This window comes from Ovis aries, chromosome 20, assembly GCF_016772045.2.
Source record: "Ovis aries strain OAR_USU_Benz2616 breed Rambouillet chromosome 20, ARS-UI_Ramb_v3.0, whole genome shotgun sequence".
Lineage (NCBI taxonomy): Eukaryota > Metazoa > Chordata > Mammalia > Artiodactyla > Bovidae > Ovis > Ovis aries.
Genome location: NC_056073.1, coordinates 8,800,188 through 8,826,435, shown reverse-complemented (window position 1 = coordinate 8,826,435; position 26,248 = coordinate 8,800,188). Strand labels below are relative to the sequence as shown.

Genomic DNA, 26,248 nt, shown 5'->3' with positions numbered 1-26,248 from the left:
AGTGAAAGGAAGAGTCACATATTTCCCGCTTTAAATCAAAAGCTAGAAATGATTAAGCTTAGTGAGGAAGGCATATCAAAAGATGAGACCAAATGAAAGCTAGGTCGATTTCACCAAACAGCTAAGTTTTGAAAGCAAAGAAAAAGTCCTTCAAGGAAAGGAAAAGTGCTATTCCAATGAAGAACACATGAATCATGAGAAAGTAACATAGCCTCTTGCTGATGTGGAGAAAGTTTGAGTGGTCTGGATAGAAGAAGAAATCAGCCACAACATTCCCTTAAGCTAAAACCTAATCCAGAGCAAGGCCCTGACTCTCTTCAACTCTGTAAAGACTGAGAGGTGAGGGAGCTGCAGAAGAAAAGGCTAAATCTAGTAGAAGAGGTTAGTTCTTGAAGTTTAAGGGAGGAAGTGGTCTCTGTAAACATAAAAAGGCAAGGTGAGGGGGCAAGAGCTGATGTAGAAGCTGCAAGTTTTCCAGAAGATGTAGCTAAGATTATTCACCAAGGTGGCTGCCCTAAACAGCAGATGTTCAGTGCAGACAAAATACTAATGTTAGAAGATGCCATCTAAGACTTTCATAGCTAAGGAGGAGACAGTAGTGCCTGGCTTCAGAGGACAGGCTTTCTTGCTTAGGGGCTAATGCATCTGGTGGCCTTATGTTGAAGCCAGTGTTCACTTAACATTCTGAAACCCTAAGGTCCTTAAAAATTATGCTAAATCTATTCTGCTTCTGCTCTGTAAATGAAACAGCAAAGCCTGGATGATTGTACATCTGTTTACAACATGGTTTACTGAATATTTCAAGCCTACTCTTAAGACTTGTACTGCTCAGAGAAAAAGATTCCTTTCAAAATGTTACTACTCATTGACAGTGATCCTGGTCACCCAAGAGCTCCAAGGGAAATGTACGAGATTTTCACATCTACTAACACACTATCCATAGATCAAGGAGTCGTTTCTACTTCCAAGTTTTACTCTTTAATAAATACATTTTGTGCGTCTGTAGTTGCCATAGATAGTGAATTCTCTGATGCACCTGGGTAGAGTAAATCCTTCTGGAAAAGATTAAGAACATTAAGAACATTTGTGATTCATGGGTGGTCAGAGTATCAATGTGATCAAGATTTTGGAAGAAGTTGATTGCAACACTCATGGATGACTTTGGAGGGGTTTAAGAATTCACTGGAGGAAGTAACTGTAGGTGTAGTGGGTGTAGCAAGAGTACCAGAAGGGGAGCTTAAAGATATGACTGAATAAGTTCAGCATAAAACTTGAACTGATAAGGAGTTACTTCTTAAGGATGAAGAAAGAAAGCAGCTTCCAAGGTAGAATCTGCTCCTGGTGAAGGTGCTGTGGAGGTTGCTGAAAGAGTTAGAAGACTGCATAGACTTGGTGGGTGAAGCAGTGGCAGGCTTTGAGAGGGCTGAGTCCCAACTTTGAAAGAAGTCCTACTGTGGGGAAAATGCGGTCAAAACAGCTTTTCATGCTGTAGAGAAGATTGTTCATGAAAGGAAGTCAGTCAGTGCAGCAGACTTCATTTTTGTCCATAACATTTATATGCACTGGGAAACAAAAAAAGTCATGTGACTCACTTTGTGGCGATATTCACTGTATTGCAGTGATCTGGAACCGAAGCAGCTTTATCTCCAAGGTATGCCTGTATTAGATTGTGGGCTGCGCGCTGTTCATTCTCAGGGACCTCATCCACCCAGATGGCTTCAGCTGTCACTAGCGCAGCGTATACGGCAGTGCTCAAAGCCATGTCTGTGGTGCAGACTCTCTGGAGCTTCAGACCTTTATTGAAGTGCTTATGGACAGAACCCCTGGATATTTTGTAGAGTTTTGAATTTTAACATCTCCTAGGCAAAACTTATTCTTCTTATGGGAGCCCAACTGAGATGATCAGGCCAGAAGCTTGAGTCATGTTTTGTTCTGTCTTATCATCCTTAATCACACACCAATTCCTATTTGTTTCTCCATATCCCATTTCCTAGAGATCCAGAGAAAAATAAATACAAATCGCTCCTATCCTCAGGGGGCTCTTATCTGGACTCATAGCTAGTGGGACCTTTGGAGTTATTTCAAGAAGTCCTGGAATTAATTTTCTTGTATATATTTTTGTAGCCAGTGGAAGCTTGAAATATTTTTCTGCCTGAAAAAAACGTTATAAAGTGTGTCTCATATTGTCATCTTTTGTGAAATCATTCCTTTCTGAAAACCTTTGTGCCTTCTGTAATAGAGCCAAGTTCCTTGGCATCGGGCGTAAAGCTCCTCACCATCTGGTCTGGCCTCATTTCGCTTTCATCCTGTCACCTCTTTACTCACGCATCCAGTCCCCAGAGACACCACATGGTTTCTCTTCTCCATGCCCTTGCTTGTGTTGTTCCTGTTGCCTGAAACCCCTTTTTCCTTACAACAAACCCCTGCTCATTGTCAGGGCCCTCGTGAGGTCACCTTTTCTCCTTCCCTCTTCCCCTCTTCCTGCTCTCCCCACCAGCCCAAGGAAATTCGTATATTATGCACACACTTCTTGTTATAATTAACACGTCGTGTTTTAAGTGTTTGTTTATTTATCCTTTTCTCCTATGAAATAGTAAACTGTTGACTAAAGAGTCAGCATCATGTAACAGTCATGTTACAGTCAGCACGCAGAGAGAGTGTCTCTTCCTTCTTGGACTCTGTTTTCAGGCCGCCGCTCCTGAGAGTCTTCCTGCTTGCACAGGCGTAAATTGTTTCCCCATGTTGAGCTCCATTTCCCGATAAGCTTCCCTCTCCCTCCTTTGCTTCTCTTTGGCACTGTACCTCTTTCTGCCGAGCTAATTTGGTGAATGTTTAATATCACTTTAAAAACTTAAGATGATACATGTCTTATGTATCTTTGTATATCTTGAAAAAGCTGAGCCCATTGGAGAGTGGCTACTCAATAAATTTTTAGATGCATGTCAATGTTTTTAAGGGAGGAGGAAGACAACATACATGACTTTAAAAAAAATTTCTTTGATGCACAGATACTGCTTCCTAGTGTTCTGCCTTGTTTGAGAGCTCTAGTCTTATTTTTTTTGTGTGTGTGTGTTAATGTTAAATTAAAAATAATTATCACTCTATGGGACGTTAAAATTTATGCTTATAACATCCCTCCCAAATTCTGTAAGCAGGTAGAGTGTAAATATATTAGCTCTGAAGGCAGTAAAAAATGGAAAGCCTTTCTTGGTCGCATAGTCTATGAGTTGTTTTTCAGGACTTTGAAATCTTATACCTTCATGGGATCTTAATAGTTCATCTGAATCCATGGTTTTCAAGCATTTTTCTTAATTAGTGGAATCTTTTCTTTGATAAATGTGAATGCCTCCTCCAAAAAAGAAAAGATAAAAATGAAACTGACTTTTTTGAATTGGGAGCCTCCTTGGCCTATGTCACCTGCTTTCTGAGATAATCTCTATTGCTGTAGGGAGTATAGTTTGTAAACTGGTCATCTAGTCTAATAAAGAATTCAGTTGCATTTACAAGCTACCATGTTCCAATGAACTCCTTTTACTATTGATTATAAAACACATCGGAGAAGGCAGTGGCACCCCACTCCAGTACTCTTGCCTGGAAAATCCCAAGGACGGAGGAGCTTGGTGGGCTGCAGTCCATGGGGTTGCGAAGAGTCAGACACGACTGAGCGACTTCACTTTCACTTTTCACTTTCATGCATTGGAGAAGGCAATGGCAACCCACTCCAGTGTTCTTGCCTGAAGAATCCCAGGGACAGGGGAGCCTGGTGGGCTGCCATCTGTGGGGTCGCACAGAGTCGGACATGACTGGAGCGACTTAGCAGCAGCAGCATAAAACACATAATGGTAGCAGAACTGTTAAATGACTGGCAGAAAGTGAAATATACATGATATGCATAAAGCCGCAACTATGGACTCGTGGGAAAAAACCAAGGTGCCGTGTTAACCTTGGCGTGATTGGCTCTTTCAGGTTTTCCGCTCGCTCTTAACTTGCTAGAGCACTGAGTTTAGTGGAGTGCTAGGAGTTTTGAATGTAGGACTACGTTTCCTGGGCACAGACTTGTACGAGTTAGGTAACTTCTCTTTCTGTTTTAAGAACAAAGCTTATTTGTTTGCTTGTCTTTGTTTTTGGTTGGGTGGTCTTTTCTGTAGTCTTTAGATGGTCTTTTCTAGAAAGAATCCATTCTCCTTATTTTTGTAGTAATACTTTGTTGTTTGAACTCATTTCTCTTCCTAAAGGGACCTTTTGCTTATATTTAACAGCTGACAAGGGTGGGTCTTCTTTCACTTTAGAATGGTTGCACTGTTTCAGTCTCTCAGGGGATTGTGCTGTTGGCTTGTCGTCTGGACAGTTCTTCATTATGTGAGGCATAGCTCCCCATGTTCATCTTGACAGCTACTCTTCCTCTCTCACCGCACACATTTCTAACTCCCTTGATTGAGTACTACTAAGTATTTGATTCTTGGCAGATTTATTTTCAGGCCCAAATATTTTATCTTCTTCCTACAGACTTTTGCTTCTTAGATAAAAGCAACCTGTTATCTAACGCCTACTTGACGTCGGGCATTGTATTGGGCTTTTTCATATAAATTATCTTAGGGAAATATTAGCTGTACTTTATGGATGGGGAAACTGAAGACCAGAGATAAGTAATGATTTGTTTTGGTAAAAGTTATGAATTAGCCGTAAATTATAGTTGTAAATCATCTGAAGTAGTTTTATGATATTCTTGCCATTGAACATACAGGGTTCACAGGGAAACTTTGGCTCCCGGGTGTTGGAACTTGGCAGAGTTTAGGGAGACTGGGGTAAATGGTCCCCAAGTTCTCTCCATTTCTAGAATGAGTGAAATGAGGGTTAGACTGAGATCAGCAGGGTGACTCTTAGGTAGGAAATGTTTCCCAAGGAGCTCCTGCTTGTCAGTGGGACACTTTGGACTCTTGGGAAGGAGTAAGGAGCGTGAGTGCTCGTCCCCATTTTAGCCTCCATACAAACATGCCTCCCCTCTTCCTAATAGAGCACCCTCTTTCAGAGTTCCACAAGAGAGCTGTACCCCTGCCCATGTTGGTTTCTTCTAAAACAGAATGGTTTTAGTTGTAAAGTGTGATACTCTGGTGATCAAGTGCTAATGAAAGTTTCTCCCACTTGAAATAATTCTTCCTATTAAAGGCTTCACACAGGTCTTTAGGGACAATTCACATGTAGACAAAATACTTAAAACATTATTCATTTAGTTTTCTCAGAGGTTAAAAATGGAACTTCTCTTATTAAGCTCCCAGATCATAATACATAATATAGACCCACAGGTTAGGAAGCTTGATGGGTGCTCCTATGTAAGCACACCATTTGTTTCTTAAAACTTTAGAACCTCCCAGCTTCTCCAGTTTACAGAATGTCCACCTTAACCAGGTAGTGCAGGATTGCTGTTCCTCATTCCTCTCCAGGGTTCTGACTGACCATGGTGTGAAAGAAGTTCTGGTTCCATAGACTTCCTCTGGGTGCTCACCGGTGTCTTCTGTTAGTACTTGGATGCTGTCTTACTTGGCACTTAGTACCGGTTCTCTTGCCCTTTTACTTATTGACCCCACCTTTAGAATGTCTCTCTTTTATGTTGAACTCAGAAAGCCTGTTGCATTTACTTCTAGACTATCCTCAATAAGATGCTCTCTGTTTCAATTCTAATTTCTAGATCCCTTCAGTATCAGAAATATGAGTGGTCATGAAACATATTTCTTTTCTGATAAAAGAAATGGTAGCCTAAGCTGATTGTGATTTGTATGGGAAATGTCTTCAGAAGGGACATTTCAATTTGTAAATGAGATCCGAAATCCTTAACTATCTTTACCTTCTAAGGTCTATATTAAGTTTAAAAGGTGATAGGCTGGGGAGTGAGCCACTTGGTTGTACTGACACCAAGTGGTCGTTATTGTTTGGTGGTTGTGTCCAGGAGTCAAAGGCATTGTGAAGATTAATCTCTAAAATGTAGACATGTGGGTCCTGAACCTCTATGAAGTATGGAAAATCAAGAGATGAAATGAAACAGGGATATATCTTTAGAATGTAGTAAATAAGATATTTGCATGTCTAGGTATGAAGTGTCAAATGTTTTAACTATAAGGATTTGGTAGAAGAGCAAAAATATAAGTTGAAGGTGGCATCTCTTCTCCTTATAGGAGCCAGAGCCCTTCATAATAGAAACATCTTTGATCTGAAATGTTAGGTTCCAGGGGTTCAAAGTTTGGGGATTGACAGTTCATTAAAAAAAACAAATATATTTAGTTATATTTATTCTTATACTTACTGTTAAAAAGAAAATAATCCTCAAACCGCTGACCATTTAAGAAGTTAAAACTTCGGCATCATTTGCTTTTTTTAAAAAATATAATTCTTAGCTTTTTTGTGTGTATGCATTGGTAAGGGCTATAGCTGAGACTGACTCTAGTTTTAAAAAGTGTAGAGAGTATATCCCTATCATAGTAAAACATATACCCTTAGAACTTCCTGCACTTCTTTGATTCTTACATAATTTTAATATGTATCATTGGTTTAGTGACTACTTTTCTTGGAAGAAGAAGGGAAGAGCCATTATATTAAATGAACATATTTGGTGATATTAGTTTTGGAAACATTAGAAATGAGGCAACAAGTAAGACTTACAGTGGAGGAGATATGTACATTTCTCCACAAAAAAAATGTTTATATATATGCAGAAATTGTTTCAGATGAGTAATTTTTACTGAATTGTTGTGTGATAGGAATTTTAAATAAATGTCATTGTGTACACTTGTTTCTGAATCAGACCAGAGCCTATCTCTTAAAAATAAGGAAGCAAACATAGTTGCTTCTTGTCCAAATCATGGTGAGCACCTAAGTTATCGTTACAATGGCACTCATTCCCTCTACCCTCTTTGGGGGATATATTTCAAGACCTCCCAGTGGATGTCTGAAACCATGGATAGTGCTGACTCTGTATATATATATTTTTCCTATAGATACATATCTGTGATAAAGTTTATAAGTTAGGTACGATAAGAAATTAATAATAATAAAAAAATAGATCAATTATAGCAATATGCTGTAATAAGAGTTATGTGAATATGGTCTTCCTCCTTTCCCCCCTGCCCCCTGCAGTATCTTACTGTTTATGCTCGCCCTTCTTGTGATGATGTGAGATGATAAAATGCCTACAAGGGGACCGTTTGCTTTGGGTGATCCTGGATCATCAAACCATGTTGATGTGAGTGGTTGGATGTCAAGAGCAAGCAGTGTTGATGGCTGGGGGTTCTGGGTGGGATGGGGCAGGAAGGCGTGAGGTTTCCTCATGCCACTTAGGAATGGTGTGCAGTTTAAAACTTACAGATTGTGTATTTCTGGACTTTTCCACTTAGTATTTTCAGATTGAGGTTGGCTTCGGGTAACTCAGCCTACAGAAAGCAAAACTGAAAGTGGTGGATCTACATAACTACTGAAAAATATGTGGGTTTTTTTTTTTTTTTTTTTAAGCAGACTAGTGATTAGGATCTAAAATAATTGAAGGATAGGGTTTTTAAACTTTATCTGATATCTTAATTCCTATGATGCAGCTTATATTCCTTAATTATGGCTCATGATACAGTTTTTTATTTTTAACCCCCTATTAGTCTTGTAGTTAAAGGTAGGAATATTTGAAGAGAGGGTATCTTCTTACTGAAAAGCAAATTCCATTCTGTTCTTTTCATGATGGTTTGACTAGCCACACAGTGCTCTAATGAGGTTTTCCTTGGAATGACAGAGATACATATCACTTAGAAATTAGTTCATTCTATAATCTTTACCTTGAAAAAAAAATCTCCCTTTAAAAAAGACTTAATTTTTCTTCCCTTTTACTTTAAACAGCTTATAGTTTCCTTTCTTTACAAAGAGAATGTCCCTATTGGACACTGGGCTTCAAGGTAGGAGTGCTTTGTTGTCGTTCAGTAGCTCAGTTGTGTCCAGCTCTTTGAGACTCCGTGGACTGCAGCACTCCAGGCTTCTTTGTCCTTCACTATCTCCCAGAGTTTGCTCAGACTCATATCCATTGAGTCGGTGGTACCATCCAACTGTCTCATCCTCTGTTGTCCCCTTCACCTCCTGCTCTCAATCTTTCCTAGCACTAGGGTCTTTTCCAGTGAGTTGGCTCTTCACATCAGGTGGCCAAAGTATTGGAGCTACAGCATCAGTCCTTTCAATGAGTATTCAGAGTTGATTTCCTTTAGGATTAACTGATTTGATCTCCTTGCTGTCCAAGGGACTCTCAAGAGTCTTCTCCAACACCACAGTTCCAAAGCATCAATTCTTCAGTGCTCAGCTTTCTTTATAGTCCAACTCTCACATCCATTCACAACTACTGGCAAAACCATAGCTTTGACTATACGGACCTTTGCAGGCAAGGTGATCTCTCTGGTTTTTAATATACTGTTTAGGTTTGTCATTGCCTTTCTTCCAAGGAGCAAGCATCTTTTAATCTTAGGACTGCAGTCACCGTCCAAAGTGCTTTTGGAGCCCAAGAAAATAAAGTCTGTCACTGTTTCCATTGTTTCCCCATCTATTTCCCATGAAGTGATGGGACTGGATGCCATGATCTTCATTTTTTGAATGTTGAGTTTTAAGTCAGCTTTTTCATTCTCCTCTTTCACCTTTATCAAGAGACTCTTTTAATTCCTCTTGGCTTTCTGCCATAAGGGTAGTGTCATCTGCATATCTGAAAGTGAAAGTTGCTCAGTTGTGTCCGACTCTTTGTGACCCCATGGACTATACAGACCATGGAATTCTCCAGGCCAGAATACTGGAGTGGGTAGTCTTTCCCTTCTCCAGGGAATCTTCCCGACTCAGAGATCAAACCCAGGTCTCCCTCACTGCGTATCTGAGGTTATTGATATTTCTCCTGGCAGTCTTGATTCCAGCTTGTGCTTCATCCAGCCCAGCATTTCACACAATGTACTCTGTATGTAAGTTGAATAAACAGGGTGACAATATACAGCCTTGACGTACTCCTTTCCCGGTTTTGAACAAGTCTGTTGTTCTATGTCCAGTTGTAACTGTTGCTTCTGTTGTTTCATTCAAAGGAGTGCTTTGAGCCTCTGGGTTTTACTTTGTAGTGGTCAGTGCCCTTCCAGTTTCCTCTTACAACTTCTAAGGATTTTGCTTATGCTTTGTTTTGAGATCATCTTGAAAGTAATTGAATTTTAGAGTGCATCAGGCTTTGGCTTAGTAGCCACTTCAGTTTTGTCCTTAAGTCGAACAGTTGTCTTGTAGTTAGAAATCAGAAGTGATTAGGAAAGCAGACCTTATCTGACCTAAGTCTTACTAAGACTTTAAGGAACACTTAATACATTTTATTTACTTAACTCAGTATAGCCAAAATATTATAATTTCAACATGTGGCTCTAGCTGCATTTCAGCTACTCAGTAGCTACATGTGGCTAGTGGCCTGCAGCTATATAAACTGATATATATATATTTTTTAATAAACTGATATTTGTACCAGTTTTTTTTTTTTACCCCCTGTAGCAAATTGTACAGAATTGGTGGTCATCTTATTCTTAAAATTTTGCTAGTGGAACCTTCTGGGCCTGGAGGGATCTTTTTTGAAGGTTTAAAATTACTAACTCAGTTTATTTTGTAATTATAAATCTGTTCAGGTTATCTTTCATCTTGGATAACTTTGGGTAATTCCAAGGAATTGGTCCTTTTCACTGAATTGTTGGATTTATGTTGTATAGAATTGTTTATACTATTCTTTATTAAATCATTTTAATGCTTTCTGTGCATGTAGTGATAATCCTCTCTCATTCTGTATGTTTTGTGTCTTCTCTCTTTTTCTTTGATAATCTTGTTAATTTTAAAGAATTTGATAATTTTAAGAAAATAGCTATTGGTTTCATTGATTTTTCTCTATTCTTTTGTTTTCAGTTGCATAGGTTTCTGCTCTTTTAATATTTCCCTCCTTCTGCCTGACTTGTCTTTATCTTTATTCTTTGTAAGAACATTTATTCTGAAGTACAGATATAGACACTGTTTATGTATCCAAATATTAAAAACAAAAATTTTTGCTTTTCAGGTTTGGCATTCTGCTACATATAATCATGTAACCTACTTTTTAACTGCTCACTAATATTTTAGAACCTTTCCCCTTATTATTAACCAAAATATTTTAGTAGAGCATTCTTTTCCAGTTGAGATAAAATTCACATAACAAGTTAACCACTTAAAGTGAATAGTTCATTGGCATTTAGTGCACTCACAGAATTGGGCAACCATCATCTATTCAGTTCCAACACACTTTTATCACCCCAAAAGGAAACTCCGTACCTGTTAGACATTCATAAAACTCCTGGTGTCCACTAATGTACTTTTTATCCCTCTGTGGGTTGATAATTTTTTGTTGTGCTGGGGCAAGGTACATAAATAGTGATCAAACAATAAACTATATTAAACAGCCATCTTGAAAACAGAATTTGGGTTGCTTACTAAGAAAGAGTAACCATAACTTATTTGGTTCATTTATAGTTACATTCTTAAATATTCTTTCTTTTATTGAAGATGGATAGTATAGTTATAGCATGAATAGTGCAGTAGCAGTGTGATCTTGGGAAATTATTTTATCTTTCAATGACTCAGTTTCTTCACCTATAAAATAGGAAAAACAGAACTTACCTCGGAGGATTTTGAGGGAGTTTGGTGAATTAATGCATGTAAAAGCTTTTAGAACAGCACCTGGCATGGTAAGCAATGTATAGGTTGTTAGATACTGCTGCTCTCCCGCTGCTGCTTTCTTCGATGGAACTATATTGTGATACCTTACGCAGTAATCCTTGTCAGCTCTCGCGTGAACTCTCTTAGTAAGTGCTGATTCCTTTTTTCCATCTCAGGCATCTCAGGGATCTCTTGCCCTAGTGGCATCTTCAGGGTGAGTCAAAAATTCCAGGTCATAAAATAAGAAAGTTAAGCACTTAGGTGGAGTACCCAAGGCAGAAGATTACCTAGCTCAATGTGCACTGAAAATTATGCAGGAAATTAAATTGTACCAGAGCAGAAACCAGCTGCAGAATCCTCTGTGGGAACCAGTACTGGGGTCGAAAAACCAGAACCATAGTTGACAAAATGCTGGAGGCTCACTGTGGACAAGCCTGAGAGATGAAGATTCTAGGATTGTCTTCTCACTTTTGTGAGTTTTATGTCAAGAATCTCTACTGGGTTTTCCCAGTGAATACTGGAGGAAAAATCCCCTAAGTCTTCTGGCAGGTGAAAGGGGAAAGTAACTGTTTTGAAATTACCCAGAATATTGTGTTTTTCTTAAGGCCTGCCCTCAGGAGAAATTATTTTACCAGTCTTACCCACTGTGGGTTTATCAGAGCCTGACTGACGTGGGGAAAGGGGAACACCCAGCTCCAGTCCGCTTAGCCTTCCTGTACCATAAATGGGGAAGAAAGCTGAGAAACGCTGATGAAGTTCACAGTTCAGAGGCACAGGCTCACCAAAAGACTGAGGCCTATCATAGGACTGCAGAATGTACTTTTCAGCAGTTCCTTTTACACAATATATCATGTACACCTTTCAACAGAAAAGAAAAAAGAGAGCAGACCCAGTTCGAAGAGACTGAACAAGCATCAGAGTCAAACATGGCAGGAGTGTTACAATTATCAGACTAGTAAATCTGAGATTAATATGTTAAACACTTTAATAACATGTGTCATTTAACATATTAAATGCCTTCCAGTGAGTATTCAGGACTGATTTCCTTTAGGGTTGACTGGTTTGATCTGGAATGAAGAAAGTAGACAGCGTGGAAGAACAAGTGGATGGTGTGAGTGAGGAGAAAGCAAAGCAAAAGCCAGAGACCAGAAGCGGGCACAGAAACGAAGAGTGCCTTTGATGGCACTTTACTGGGAGGGACCCGTGAGGAAAGAATTTCTGAGCTTGAGGCTATATCAGTAGAAACTTACAAAACTAAAAAGCAAAGAGGAAAAACAGCTGGGGGTAAAAATGGAAAAGAATACCCAGGAACTGTGGGACAACTACAGAAGATGTAACAGATGCATAATTGGAATACTGGAAGGAGAAAAAAGGAACGGAAGAAATATTTAAAGCAATAGTGACTGAGAGTTTTCCTAAATTAACATCAGACACCAAACCACAGATCTAGGAACCTAAGTGAACCAGATAAAGAAACAAAGATGAAGTATATAATGACTGACTTCTCAGAAATCAGGCAAGGAAGAAGACAGTGAAATGAAATATTGAAAGGGTGAAAAAAACTCTCCCAACGTAGGATTCTGTGCTCTGGAAACTTATCCTTCAAAAGTTAAGGAGAAATAATTTCTCAGACAAACCAAAATTAAGGGAATTTGATGCCAGTAGTCCTCCCTACAAACCTAGACAGTGTATTAAAAAGCAGAGACATCACTTTGCTGACAAAGGTCCATATAGTCAAAGCTATAGTTTTCCAATAGTTAGATACAGATGTGAGAGTTGGAGCATACAAAAAGCTGAGCACTGAAGAATTGATGCCTTCAAATTGTGGTGCTGGAGAAGACCCTTGAGAGTCCTTTGGACAGCAAGGAGATCAGACCGATCAGTCCTAAAGAAAGTCAGTCCTGAATACTCATTAGAAGGACTGATGCTGAAGCGGAAGCTCCAATACTTTGGCCACCTGATGTGAAGAACTGACTCATTGGAAAGACCCTGATGCTGGGAAAGATTGAAGGTGAAAGGAGAAGAGGGCAGCAGAGAATGAGATGTTTAGATAGCATCACCAACTCAGTGGATATGAATCTGAGCAAACTCTGGGAGATAGTGAAGGACGAGGGAAGCATGGTGTGCTGCAAGTTCATCGGGTTGCAGAAAGTTGGACATGGCTTAGTGACTGAACAACAAAAAAAAAGTCCTCCCTTGCACAGAATGTGAAAGAAAGTTTTTTCTGAGAGAGGGAAAACTATAGGTTAGAAACTCAGATCTATACAAAGAAAATGCACTGGAGAATGAGTATGTGAAGGTAGAATTAAAAGTTTTGTTTTTATTATTCTTAATTGATCTAACATAACAATTTGTTCAAAATAATAGTAGCAGTGTAATCACCTGTGTATGGTTGTGTTCAGTTATATGCACTTGTGTGGATCTGTATGTGTATACCTATATGTATGCAAATGAATAAGTGAAATGAATGACAGCAATGATACAAGGGACTGGAGGGAGAAATTAGGAGTATTTTCCTAATATATGATACTTGAACTACTCATGAAATGATGTAGTATCATTTATGATTTCACTTGAATTAGTTGTAAATATACATTGCAAACTGACAATCTCATTTGAAAAAGAAAGCTAACTTTTATACTAGGAAAGGAGAGAAACTGTAATTGGGTAAAATGCTCAATGAAAACCTAGAAGACAGAGATAGGGTAGAAAATTAAAACCTAAAAGACAGAGCTAAGGTAGAAGACAAAAATCGGAACGAAGAACAAGAGCAAAAATAGAAAACAGTAACAAATACCATAGATATTAATCCAGCTATATCAGTCACCACGTTCAAACCTCAATACTCTACGTACACAAATGAAAAGAAAGAGATTGTCAGAATGGATCACAAAACAAGACCCAACTCTGTGTTGCTTTCAAGAAACTTGATGCAAATATGAATGCGTTTATACGTTAAGAATAAAGGGATGGAGAAAGATGCTATACTGACGCTAGTTCAGAGAAAGCAGGAGTAGCGGAACGAAAGTGATCAGAGATAAAGAGAGATAATATATATGATAAAGGGGAGTATTCAGTATTTGTTTTTAATATAACTTACTTAATTTAATATTTTTGGCTGCACTGGGTCTTTGTTGCTACAGGCAGGCTTTCTCGAGTTGTGGAGATGAGGGCTACTCTCTGGTTGCGGTGCATGGGCTTTGCGTTGTGCTGGCTTCTCTCACTGGGAAGCACAGGCTCTAGGTGTGTGGGCTTCGGTAGGTGTAGCACACAGGCTCAGTAGTTGTGGCTTGCCGGCTCTAGGACACTCAGGCTCAGTAGTTGTGGCTTGCCGGCTCCAGGACACTCAGGCTCAGTAGTTGTGGCTTGCCGGCTCTAGGACACTCAGGCTCAGTAGTTGTGGTGCAGGGCCTTGGTAGTTTGTTTTCTGAATGTTGAGCTTTAAGCCAGCTTTTTCACTCTCGTTTTTCACTTTCATTAAGAGGCTTTTGAGTTCCTCTTCACTTTCTGCCATAAGGGTGATGTCATCTGCATATCTAAGGTTATTGATATTTCTCCCAGCAATCTTGATTCCAGCTTGTGTTTCTTCCAGCCCAGCGTTTCTCATGATGTACTCTGCATATGCTTTTGTTAGGTCCATATCATTTCTGTCCTTTATTGAGCCCATCTTTGCATGAAATGTTCCCTTGGTATCTCTAATTTTCTTGAAGAGATCTCTAGTCTTTCCCATTCTATTGTTTTCCTCTATTTCTTTGCATTGATTGCTGAGGAAGGCTTTCTTATCTCTCCTTGCTATTCTTTGGAACTCTACATTCAGATGCTTATATCTTTTCTTTTCTCCTTTGCTTTTCGCTGGGAGAAATATCAGTAACCTCAGATATGCAGATGACACCACCAGAAAGTGAAGAGGAACTAAAAAGCCTCTTGATGAAAGTGAAAGAGGAGAACGAAAAAGTTGGCTTAAAGCTCAATGTTCGGAAAATGAAGATCATACCATCTGGTCCCATCACTTCAAGGGAAATAGATGAGGAAACAGTGTCAGACTTTATTTTGGGGGGGGCTCCAAAATCACTGCAGATGGTGATTGCAACCATGAAATTAAAAGACGCTTACTGCTTGGAAGGAAAGTTATGACCAACCTAGATAGCATATTCAAAAGCAGAGACATTACTTTGCCAACAAAGGTCCGTCTAGTCAAGACTATGGTTTTTCCAGTAGTCAATGTATGGATGTGAGAGTTGGACTGTGAAGAAAGCTGAGCGCCGAAGAATTGATGCTTTTGAACTGTGGTGTTGGAGAAGACTCTTGAGAGTCCCCTGGACTGCAAGGAGATGCAAGCAGTCCATTCTAAAGGAGATCAGTCCTGGGTGTTCATTGGAAGGACTGATGCTAAAGCTGAAACTCCAGTACTTTGGCCACCTCATGCAAAGAGTTGACTCCTTGGAAAAGACCCTGATGCTGGGAGAGATTGGGGGCAGGAGGAGAAGGGGATGACAGAGGATGAGATGGCTGGATGGCATCACCGAGATGATGGGCATGAGTTTGGGCAAACTCCAGGAGTTGGTGATGGACAGGGAGGCCTGGTGTGCTGCAATTCATGGGATCGCAAAGAGTTGAATGCAACTGAGTGACTGAACTGAACTGAACTGAACTACCAGAAATGGACAGACTCAGCAGGCAGAAAATCATTAAGGACATAGTTCAACTCACCACCACCAACAGTCTGCTGGATATCATTCACATATGCAACTGCTGAACAGTAGCTGAATATACATTATTATTAGGCTCACATGAAACTGTTGCCAAGGTAAACCACATTCTGGGCCATAAAACACCTTAACAAGTTTAAAAGAACAGAAATTATACAATGTATCCTCTCAGGCTACAATGGAATTAAACTAGAAAGCAGCAACAGAGAGCTAGAGGGAAAATCCCCACACTTCTAACTGACACATGGATCAAAGAAGAAATTTCAAGAGAAATCTGAATACTTTGAACTAAATGGAAATGAAAATAACACCTATCAAAATTGTGAAAAGCAGTTTGCTGTACTTTAAGCAGTACTTAAAGCGAAATTTACAACAGTGAATACCTATATTAGAAAAAGAAAAACCTAAAATCTATAATTGAAGCTCTCACTTTAGGAAACTAAAACAATAAGAGCAGATTAAATCAGCAGTAAAATGTAAATCAGAGCAGAAAATCAATAGAGAAAATCAACAAAACCCAAAACAGTTTTTTTGAAAAGATTAAGTCAGGAACCTCTGGCCAGGCTAAGAAAAAAAAGGAAGAGAATGCAAGTTACTAACGTCAGTAATTGAAAGAGAGCATCAACTCAGATCCCACAGACATTTAAAGAATGATAAAGGAATATTAATGAGCAACTCGTGTTGGTAACAGACATATGTAATGCCCACAGATTTGATAGGTCAGTTTAGATGTACTAGATCAATTTCTTGAAGCGTACAATCTACCAGAGTCACACAAGAAATAAACCATCTGTATTGGCCATTTCTATAGAGAAATTGAACCAACAATTACTAACCTTAGAAAATAGCGCCAGGCTTAGATGAGTTCACTAGTGATTCTGCCAGACATTTAAAGAAGAACTCACACAACTACGCTGGGGTCTCTTCCAGAAGAATGAAGCAGAAAGAATACTTTGTGACTCATTCAGGAGGCCAGCATTATCCTAATACCAAACCAGACGGTACAAGGAAAGAAAATCATAGACCATTATCTCATGAATATAGATGTAAAAATTATCAACAAAATATTAGCATAGCAAAGCCAACAATGCTTAAAAAGAATAATAGCACTACATCCAAATGAAATTGATCCCAGATATTCAAGGCTGGTTCAGCACTCAAAAAATCAATTAATATACTTAACTATATCAACAGGATAAGAAGAAAAATCAGCATGTTCATATCAATAGATACAGCAAAATCATTTGCTAAAATTCAGTACCTATTTGTGATTGAACTCTCAGCAAACTAGGAAGAGAGGAGGGGCTGTCTCTGCTTGATTTAGAATATTTACAAAACTAAAATATTCTTGCCATATTTACAGCAGTTTTATTCATAATTGCCAAAACTTGGAAGCAGTCAAAATGCACTTCAGTAGGTGAATGGATAAATTAAAAGAAATGAGCCTTCAGTTCATGAAAAGATACAGAGAACCTTAAGTGCATATTACTAAATGAAAAAAACTGGTCTGAAAAGGTACAATTCCAACTGTATTAGCATACCAGAAAAGACACAACTGTGGACACAGTGGTTGCCAGTGGCTAGGTGAGGGAGGGGTGAATAGGCAGGGCACAGGGCAGTGAAACCATTCTGTGGGACAGGATAGTGGTAGAGACATGCCATCATACATTTATCAAAACCCACAGGATGTGCAGCACCGAGAGTGACCCTAGCTGTGGACTTCTGACGGTAATAATGCATCTGTGTAGGTTCATCAGTTGTAACATATATCACTTCATGAGATATTGATGGTAAAAGAGATGGTGTGGATGTGGAGCAGAGAGTATATTATCTTCTCAGTTTTGTGGTGAACCTGCATCTACTTTTAAAAATAATACAATCTGTTTAAAGTGCTTCTTTTCAGCAATAGTAATAATAAACATTAGGAAATAATAACATTCTAGGTCAAATGGTGTCTGAAGGGGCTTCCACAGAGATGCAGTAATTTAACTAGAAAGATGCAGATTGGTGACAGTGTATCACATTTCCAAGTTGTAATAAATAAGTATATGGTTATACTATAGCGTACAATCTACCAGAGTCACACAAGAAATAAACCATCTGTATTGGCCATTTCTATAGAGAAATTGAACCAACAACCAACCAACCAACCAACTATGGTTGAGCTTGACTAATGCAGTTTGACTTGAATTGAAGGTTCTGTGTGTGCAGAGTGGGAGACAGATTGAAGGTGATGGGCGTAGCAGACTTTTGTGGTCCAGACTGAAAGGCCCAGTGTGCTGTACCTCAGCTTCGAGACGGTAATGAGGGTGGCTCCCTCTGCAGGGTTAGAAAGTCTCGGTGGCCTTGAGTAAGTCCTAAGACCCCAGGTTTGTGGTTGCTGCTACTTCTGTCTAGGGATGATAATCATTTGTTCTCTCAAAGCTCTGTGCCCACATTCAAGCCAGGAAAATATTTTGGCCTGTTAAGGGGTTGGAGTGGAAATGAAGAAGAGGAGGTACTTAGGAACAACAAAAAGTTAATGCAAAATGATAGTTTAAATGCCAGTTTAATTCTGTGTGTTTCATGCCAGTTGCATATGTTTGGCTCTTAATATGCTATAGTTTTGATTCCCTTTGTAGTTTTGATTATACTTTGAGATTGAAATTAGTAATTTAAGTTGCTTAAATGTATTTTCAGGCTGTATTGGTTTTCTGCAGTTGCACTATCATCCATTCAGTTATATTAGTGGGCTATAAAAGTTTAAATTATTAGAATGTCAATATTTTCATCTTTTTTGCCAGAAATAGTTGTGTCCATGAGTACTATCTCTTTACTGGTTGGTGGAACACTCATCGCTGACTGGAGAGGGCAGGAAGGGGGAGGTAGGGAGGAAGAGCTGCAAGTTGTTACGGATAAGCACTAGTCCAGGAGTTAAAAGATCTGCCCTCTGATTTTGATGCTGCCGTGTAATATATTACTGATTGACCCTGAGCTACTAATTCAAAGTTACTAGACCTCAGGGTTTTGTTTAATTGTGGTGAAATAAATACACATAACAATTTACCATCTTAACCATTTTTAAGTATACAGGTCAGTGGTGTTAAGTGCGTTCACATTGTTTTACAACCGTCAGCACCATCTATCTCCAGAACTCTTGCAAAAGTGAAACTCTGTACCTGTTAAGTATTAACTCCTCTTTTCCTTCTCCCTCCTGCCCCTGACAACCACCATTGTACTTCCCGTCTCTCTAGGTACCTCAGATAAGTGGTATCACAGTTTTTGTCCTTTTGTGACTGGCTGTTTATTTCAGTTCATCTTAAAGGTTCATCCAAGTTTTAACATGGTTCAGAATTTCCCAGTTTTATAAGGCTGAATAATATTCCATTGTATGTATATTCCACACTTTAAAATCATTTATCCATTGATGTACACTTGGATTGCTTCTCCCTTTTGGTATTATGAATAATGCTGCTATGAAAACACGTATACAAATCCTCTTCGAAACTCTGCCTTTAGTTCTTTTGGGGTATATACCTAGAAGTGAGGGTTGCTGGACCATGTAGCAAAAATTTCTAATTTTTTGAGGAAATGCCATACTGTTTTCCATAGTGACTATACCATTCTTCTCTCCCCAGGGTACAAGAGTTCCAGTTTCTCCACATCCTTGTCCAGACTTACTATTTTTTTCTAAAGAGAAAATAGTAAGTTTTGTTTTTGATAGTAGCCATCCTAATGAGTATGAGATAGTACTGCATTATAGTTTTAATTTGTAGTTCTCTAATGATGAATGATACTGAGCATCTTTACCTGTGCTTTTAGGTCCTTCTGTTTGTCTGTTCAAAAGTCCTTTTGCACATTTTACCCCCCAGCATGAATACTTTTATATAACTGAGGGAAAATAAGTCACATATTTTGAAGATGAATCCATTGAGATTAGTTAGTAAGTTTTTAAAAGATTTCTGTAGTCAGTTGACTATTCCGTTCACATTAAAACATAATTGAAAAGGGTGTTGTTTTTTTTTAATGTACATTGTCTGTGATAAGGTAGATGTCCTGGGTGACCCATTCAAAGAAGTTCACTTAGTCCAACTTAACAAAGCCTATATCCTTCAGGTACTGTTGGAAACAGCATATTAAGGCTGTGTTTTTGGATCAGACAGTGCGGGTTTGAGCAGAGGCAGCAAGAGCAAGAACGCTGGCCTGATTTTCCTGGATGGCTCCAGTGTGGCTGCTGGTGACCCATCTTTCTTTCTCAGATGCAGTCAGGCATAAGGCCTTTGCCCATTTTAAAACTCAGGTTATGAGTTTTATTTTTTAGGAGCTCTTTATATATATATTGAATTGACCAGTGTAGAAAGTAGTTCTGTAAGATGTTAACAGAAAAACCCAAACCAACTTTTTGGCCCATTATCAGATATTGATTTGTAAGTATTTTCTCCATTCCATGGTTTGCCTTTGCACTCTATTGTGTCATTTGATCCACAAACATTTTAATTGTTTTTTCCCTAGATTGTTGTTTGTTTATTTTTAATGACACAAAGATGAATGTTTTTATTGATAAAAGGTACAATTCACAAAGAAGATAGAGATCATAAAACATTAGACACCTAACAGAAACCAAGATATATAAAGCAAAAACAAGAAGAAATATAAGGGGGAAAAAAATATATATATATATATATAAAATCATAGTGAGAGATGTTAACATTTCTGTGAGAATATTTTATCAAGTGCAGAAAAAATAAGAATAGGAACATCTTGAATGATGTCATTAATTTAAATATAATAGATTTAATAAATATAAAGCAATACCTGGACATTTGTATTTTTCAAGAAATTCCAAAATAATTCTGATATGCATCTGGATTTTAAAAAGTAATTCCAGAATTTTCTACTAAGTGTAGTTTTGATTCTGCTGACGAATCATGATACAGTGGTATTGTGAGTAATAGTTACATAATCACAATAGTGAAAGGTATTTATCCGTTTTCACAATCAATAGCCAGACAAAAAAATAAAAGATAATTACAATTGCAAGTCACAGTGATAACATGATTAACCTAACAATATAAAATAATTACATACAATTTGGGGGGTCAAGCAGAGTGATGTGGTAAGTGGAAGTGCATATACCTGCTCAGCCTGTCTTGCGTCTTTTGGTTGGTGCATTTAATCCACTTATATTTAAGGTAATTATCAATATGTATGACCCTGTTATCATTTTCTTAATTGTTTTGGGTTTATTTTCTATAGGTAGGTCTTTTCCTCATTTACTGCCTAGAGAAGTTCCTTTAGCATTTGTTGTAAAGCTGTTTTGGTGGTGCTAAATTCTCTTAACTTTTGCTTGTCTAGAAAGCTTTTGATTTCTCCTGTCAAATCTGAAGGAGACTCTTGCTCCATAGAGTATTCTTGGTTATAGGTTTTTTCCTTTCATCACTTTTAATATATCATGTCATTCCCTTCTGGCTTGTAGAGTTTCTATTGAGAAATGGGCTGATAGCCTGAAGGGAGTTCCCTTGAATGTTATTTGTCGTTTTCCCTTGTTGCTTTTAATATTTTTTAGAGTTTCCCTGGTGGCTCAGATGTAAAGAATCCGCCTGCAGTGTGGGAGCCCTGGATTTGATCCCTGGGTTGGGAAGATTCCCTGGAGGAGGGCATGGCAACCCACTCCAATATTCTTGCCTGGAGAATCCCCATGGACAGAGGAACCTCACGGGCTACAGTCCATGGGGTAGCAAAGAGTTGGACACGACTGAGCGACTAAGCACAGCTCTGTCTTTAATTTTTGTTAGTTTGATTATGGTGTGTCTCAGTGTGTTCCGTCTTTGGCTTATCCTGCCTGAGATTCCCTGTGCTTTCTGTACTTGGTTGACTATTTCTTTTCCCATGTTAGGGAAGTTTTCAGCTATTATCTCTTCAAATATTTTCTCAGGTCCTTTTTCTTTCTAATGTCTTTCTGGGACCCCTACAGTGTGAATGTTGGTGTGTTTAATGTAGTCCCAGAGGTCTCTTGGCTGTCTTCATTTCTTTTCATTCTTTTTTCTTATTCGGTTCTGTAGCAGTGATTTCCAGGAAAACAGACTCCAGTCTTGCAGGGCACAAACAAAACCTTTTGTGCACCAAGACTCAGAAGAAAGGAGTGACCCCACAGGAGACTGAACCAAAACTACCTGCTAGTGTTGGATGGTTTCCTGTGGGGAGGTGTGGATTGGCAGGGGCCACCACAGGAATGGGGCACCAGCCTGGAAGGTCCCCCTTGGAGGTTGCCATCAACCAGAGGGTTGGGTCATCTCAGGCCAAAAAATACCAGGGAGGGAGCACAACCCTACTCATCAGCAGATGATTGGATTAAAGCTTTACTGAGCAACGCCCTGCCCACTAGAGGAAGGCCCAGTTTTTCTCACCACCAGAAGGCAATGGCACCCTAGTCCAGCAGTTTTGCCTGAAAAATCACATGGACGGAGGAGCCTGGTGGGCTGAGTTCATGGGGTCGCTAAGAGTTGGACACAACTGAGCGACTTCACTTTCACTTTTCACTTTCATGCATTGGAGAAGGAAATGGCAACCCACTCCAGTGTTCTTGCCTAGAGAATCCCAGGGACAGGGGAGCCTGGTGGGCTGCCGTCTATGCGGTCGCACAGAGTCGGACATGACTGAAGCGGCTTAGCAGCAGTAGCAGTCCCTCCCATCAGGAACCTTACACAAGCCTCTTACCCTCCTCCATCAGAGGGCAGACAGAAGAAACAAGAAGAACCACAGTCCCACAGTGACTAAAACAAAAACCACATTACAGAAAGTCATTCAGCATGTTAAAGCAGAAAGTTATGTCTCAGATGAAAGGACAAGATAAAACTCCAGAAAAACAACTGAATGAAGTGGAGATAGGCAACCTTCTAGAAAAAGAATTCAGAATAATGATAGTGAAAATGATTCTGGATCTTGGATAAAGAATGGAGGCAAAGATTGAGAAGATGTAAGAAATGCTTACCAAAGACCTAGAAGAACTAAAGAACAGACAGAGATGAATAATATGCTAGGAGGATACATAGCAGAATAATTGAGGCAGTTCAGTTGAGTTCAGTTGCTCAGTCGTGTCCGACTCTTTGCGACCCCATGAATCGCAGCATACCAGGCCTCCCTGTCCATCACCATCTCCTGAAGTTCACTCAGACTCACGTCCATCGAGTCAGTGATGCCATCCAGCCATCTCATCCTCGGTCATCCCCTTCTCCTCCTGACCCCAATCCCTCCCAGCATCAGAGTTTTTTCCAGTGAGTCAACTCTTCGCATGAGGTGGCCAAAGTACTGGAGTTTCAGCTTTAGCATCATTCCTTCCAAAGAAATCCCAGGGCTGATCTCCTTCAGAATGGACTGGTTGGATCTCCTTGCAGTCCAAGGGACTCTCAAGAGTCTTCTCCAACACCACAGTTCAAAAGCATCAGCTTCAGCACTCAGCCTTCTTCACAGTCCAACTCTCACATCCATACATGATCACAGGAAAAACCATAGCCTTGACTAGACGGACCCTTGTTGGCAAAGTAATGTCTCTGCTTTTGAATATGCTGTCTATGTTGGTCATAACTTTTCTTCCAAGGAGTAAGCGTCTTTTAATTTCATGGCTACAGTCACCATCTGCAGTGATTCTGGAGCCCCAGAAAATAAAGTCTGACACCGTTTCCACTATCTCCCCATCTATTTCCCATGAAGTGATGGGACCAGATGCCATGATCTTCGTTTTCTGAATGTTGAGCTTTAGGCCAGCTTTTTCGCTCTCCTCTTTCACTTTCATCAAGAGGCTTTTAGCTCCTCTTCACTTTCTGCCATAAGGGTGGTGTCATCTGCATATCTGAGGTTATTGATATTTCTCCCGGCAATCTTGATTCCAGCTTGTGTTTCTTCCAGCCCAGCGTTTCTCATGATGTACTCTGCATATAAGTTAAATAAGCAGGATGACAACATACAGCCTTGACGTAGTCCTTTTCCTATTTGGAACCAGTCTGTTGTTCCATGTCCAGTTCTAACTGTTGCTTCCTGACCTGCATACAGATTTCTCAAGAGGCAGGTAAGGTGGTCTGGTATTCTCAAAGAACAGATAAATGACCTGAAGGATAACCATTTTAATTTTGATGTAGTCCAATTTATCTTTCTTCTTTGGTGCTTTTGGAGTCAAATCCAAGAAATTATTTCCAGATCCAGTGTCGTGACTCTTTTCTTCTAAGAGGTTTATGTCTAGATCTTTGATCCATTTAATTTTTATATATGGTGTAAGGTAAAGGTCCATATTAATCATTGTGCATGTGGATATCCAATTTTCCCACCACCATTTGTTGAAAATATTTCCCTTTGCCATTGAATGCTTAGTATTCTTGTCAAAAATCATTTGACCTTAAATGTGAGGGTTTATTTTTGAGCTCTTCATTCTCTTCCATGATCCATATGTCTGTTTGTAAATACCTCACTATTTGAATTACTATTGTTTTGTTGTATTAAGATTTGAAATCAAGAAGTGTGCTATGCCATTCTTCTGTTTCAAAATTGTTTGACTCTTAGTGATGCCAAGATCAGTGAAAGGGTTCAGGTGATAACACCTGATCCCTGCAAAAGTTCTCCCCATCAACCAACCTTTTGTCTAATGTTTTTGTTAATTGATTATTGCCTGAATCATTTCAAATAAGGATTAGAGAATGGCAGTTCCCCCCCACATTTATTAGCTGGGGTAGTTCTGGGGGGAGGAAACTTTTCTTTATCAACAATGATTTATTTTCCTGAAATTGAGTTTTACCAATAAGGCTAGATTAAATGCTTAATTCTTTACCTTTAATTGCAGTTCTTTAAGAGTAACGGTTTATTGCTCTGTTTACTTTGGTGAAACTAATGAATGATGAGCATTAAAGATTATATATCCTTTTTATAGGTATCATAAACTTTTAGATTTTATACAAGAAATCTGTTTTACTGTTACTGTTAGAGTCCTCTACTACAGTTAGATGTCACCAATCATCAGACATTAGTCTTATCATCGACTCTATCTTCCAACAAAGTAACACAGTAAACATTTTTTTTAATGTCACTTACAGTGCTAAGTACTTCATAAATAATTAAAAATATTTTTTTATATTTATTGAGCACTCCTAACCCTGTGCCAGTCACCATCCTGGGACGTTTCCCCAGATGTCTCCCTCCCGTGCTGTCCGTTTCAGCTAGTCCGCTGCTCCTCCTCTAGGCGCTCATTTCTATTTATTCATTTATGGAGTGTCCATTTAGAGTTGTGTTTTGCAGACACCAGCAGATGTATGTAAATGTGTCCCTTATCTTACAAAGGAGTGTTATAACTATAGATACTGATCTGTATCTTACTTTTTTTTCACTTAATTAAATTCTAGAGATTAGTGTAGAAATCTTCATGCCTTTTTCTGGCTGTGGTGTATTCTCTTTGCTAGATATGTCTTCATTTTTCTAGCTTAGTCTCCATTGATGGACATCTGAGTTATTTAAAACTTCTTCCAATATAAAATAAAAATCCTTTGGAGACATAATATTGGCACACATTATTGTTTTACATGCCTTGAAAAAGTACGTATAGATTGGATTGATTTAAAAATTTCTTACGGTTGCATATATTAATAATGTGCTATTAATTTTTCTCTAGCTTCTTCCCCATTTCTCTTCTCTCTTTCACATTCCTGATAGTATCAGAAATGGATATTCCCCCAAAAAAAAAGAAAAAAGAAATGGATATTCCCTCCTGTTTGCCTAGTCTCATGAATTCTTTCCATTCAGGCTTCTGTCCCTCCTACTCCACTAAAACTGCTGCTCTTTTCAAAATCACCAGTGACCTACATGATGCTGTATCCAGTGCTTTGTTCTCAGCTCTCAACTTACTCGATTTGTTAGCTGTACTGGGTCCAATTAATAATTCTCTTCTCCTTGATATACTTTTGTCACTAGGCTTCTTGAGTATTATATACTCCTGGTTTTCCTTTATTCTTTGGCTTCCTCCTTCTCTTTCTTTTTTTCTGACCTTCTGAGTTCACTCTTTCCTTTGTTATCACCTGGTGGTAGGCCTACTTCAGGGGAGGCTAGTTGTACAAGAAGAGAAGACTAGTAGGAAGGGGTGGAATCTCTGTGCTTCTAGGAGTTGAGGCTGGGAGTGGGAGGAGAGGAGGGCATCTGGGTTCAGAGATCACCTGAAATGAGCCTGTAGTCTGACAAAAGCATATTGATTGACGTGTGGTGAGAGAAGGCACTCCAGGGGAACTGTGGGGTGCCATGTGTGAGACCGGCCGGGGTCAGCAGTTTCTGTAAGCTTGGGTTCCTGCTGAAGGAGTCAGAAAAGGCTCTGGGGAAGTGGGATCAATTTTGGATTGGCTGCTGTTTCTGAGGTAGGGCTAGAGGGGAGGATTATTAGGGTTTGGGTGACGTTGTGGGGAAGGGCAGTTTGGCAGTTGGATAGCCTCAGTGATAATAGATGGCTGTAACAAAGCTAATCTGGGGGCGTCATTGGTAAGAAAGCAGTAGCCACTGAAAGAGAGTCAGTAATAACATTTTACAGCAGCTGAATGACCTTGCGAGAAATAGTGTCTCCTGTTACCTTTGTGTCTACCTTTCTCTGTGTTTATCCTCTCAGCCCAATTAATGGCGATTTCTCCCCCATTCTGAGCCAGTTTTCATCTTTTGTCTCAGACCTGTTTATGTTTTTACTCCTCATTTCATGGCACTGATTTTACTGGGTTTGGGAAGTAATCCTTAGGAATCCTTATTTCCTAAGACCGAAAGTAAATAAATAAGAGGTTAAATGACGACTAAACCTGCTCTCTCCCCTTACCTGCCATGTTGTGGCAGAAGCT

At 39.2% G+C, this 26,248-nt stretch overlaps 1 protein-coding gene and 1 pseudogene across 5 annotated transcripts in view; one reads left to right on the top strand and one right to left on the bottom strand.

The window, feature by feature from the left end:
• ILRUN (inflammation and lipid regulator with UBA-like and NBR1-like domains) overlaps positions 1-26,248 on the top strand; it is a 102,797-nt gene that overhangs the window by 47,428 nt on the left and 29,121 nt on the right. The gene's annotated exons all lie outside the window — the stretch shown is intronic.
• LOC121817409 (small ribosomal subunit protein uS14-like) lies at positions 19,482-19,644 on the bottom strand (annotated as a pseudogene).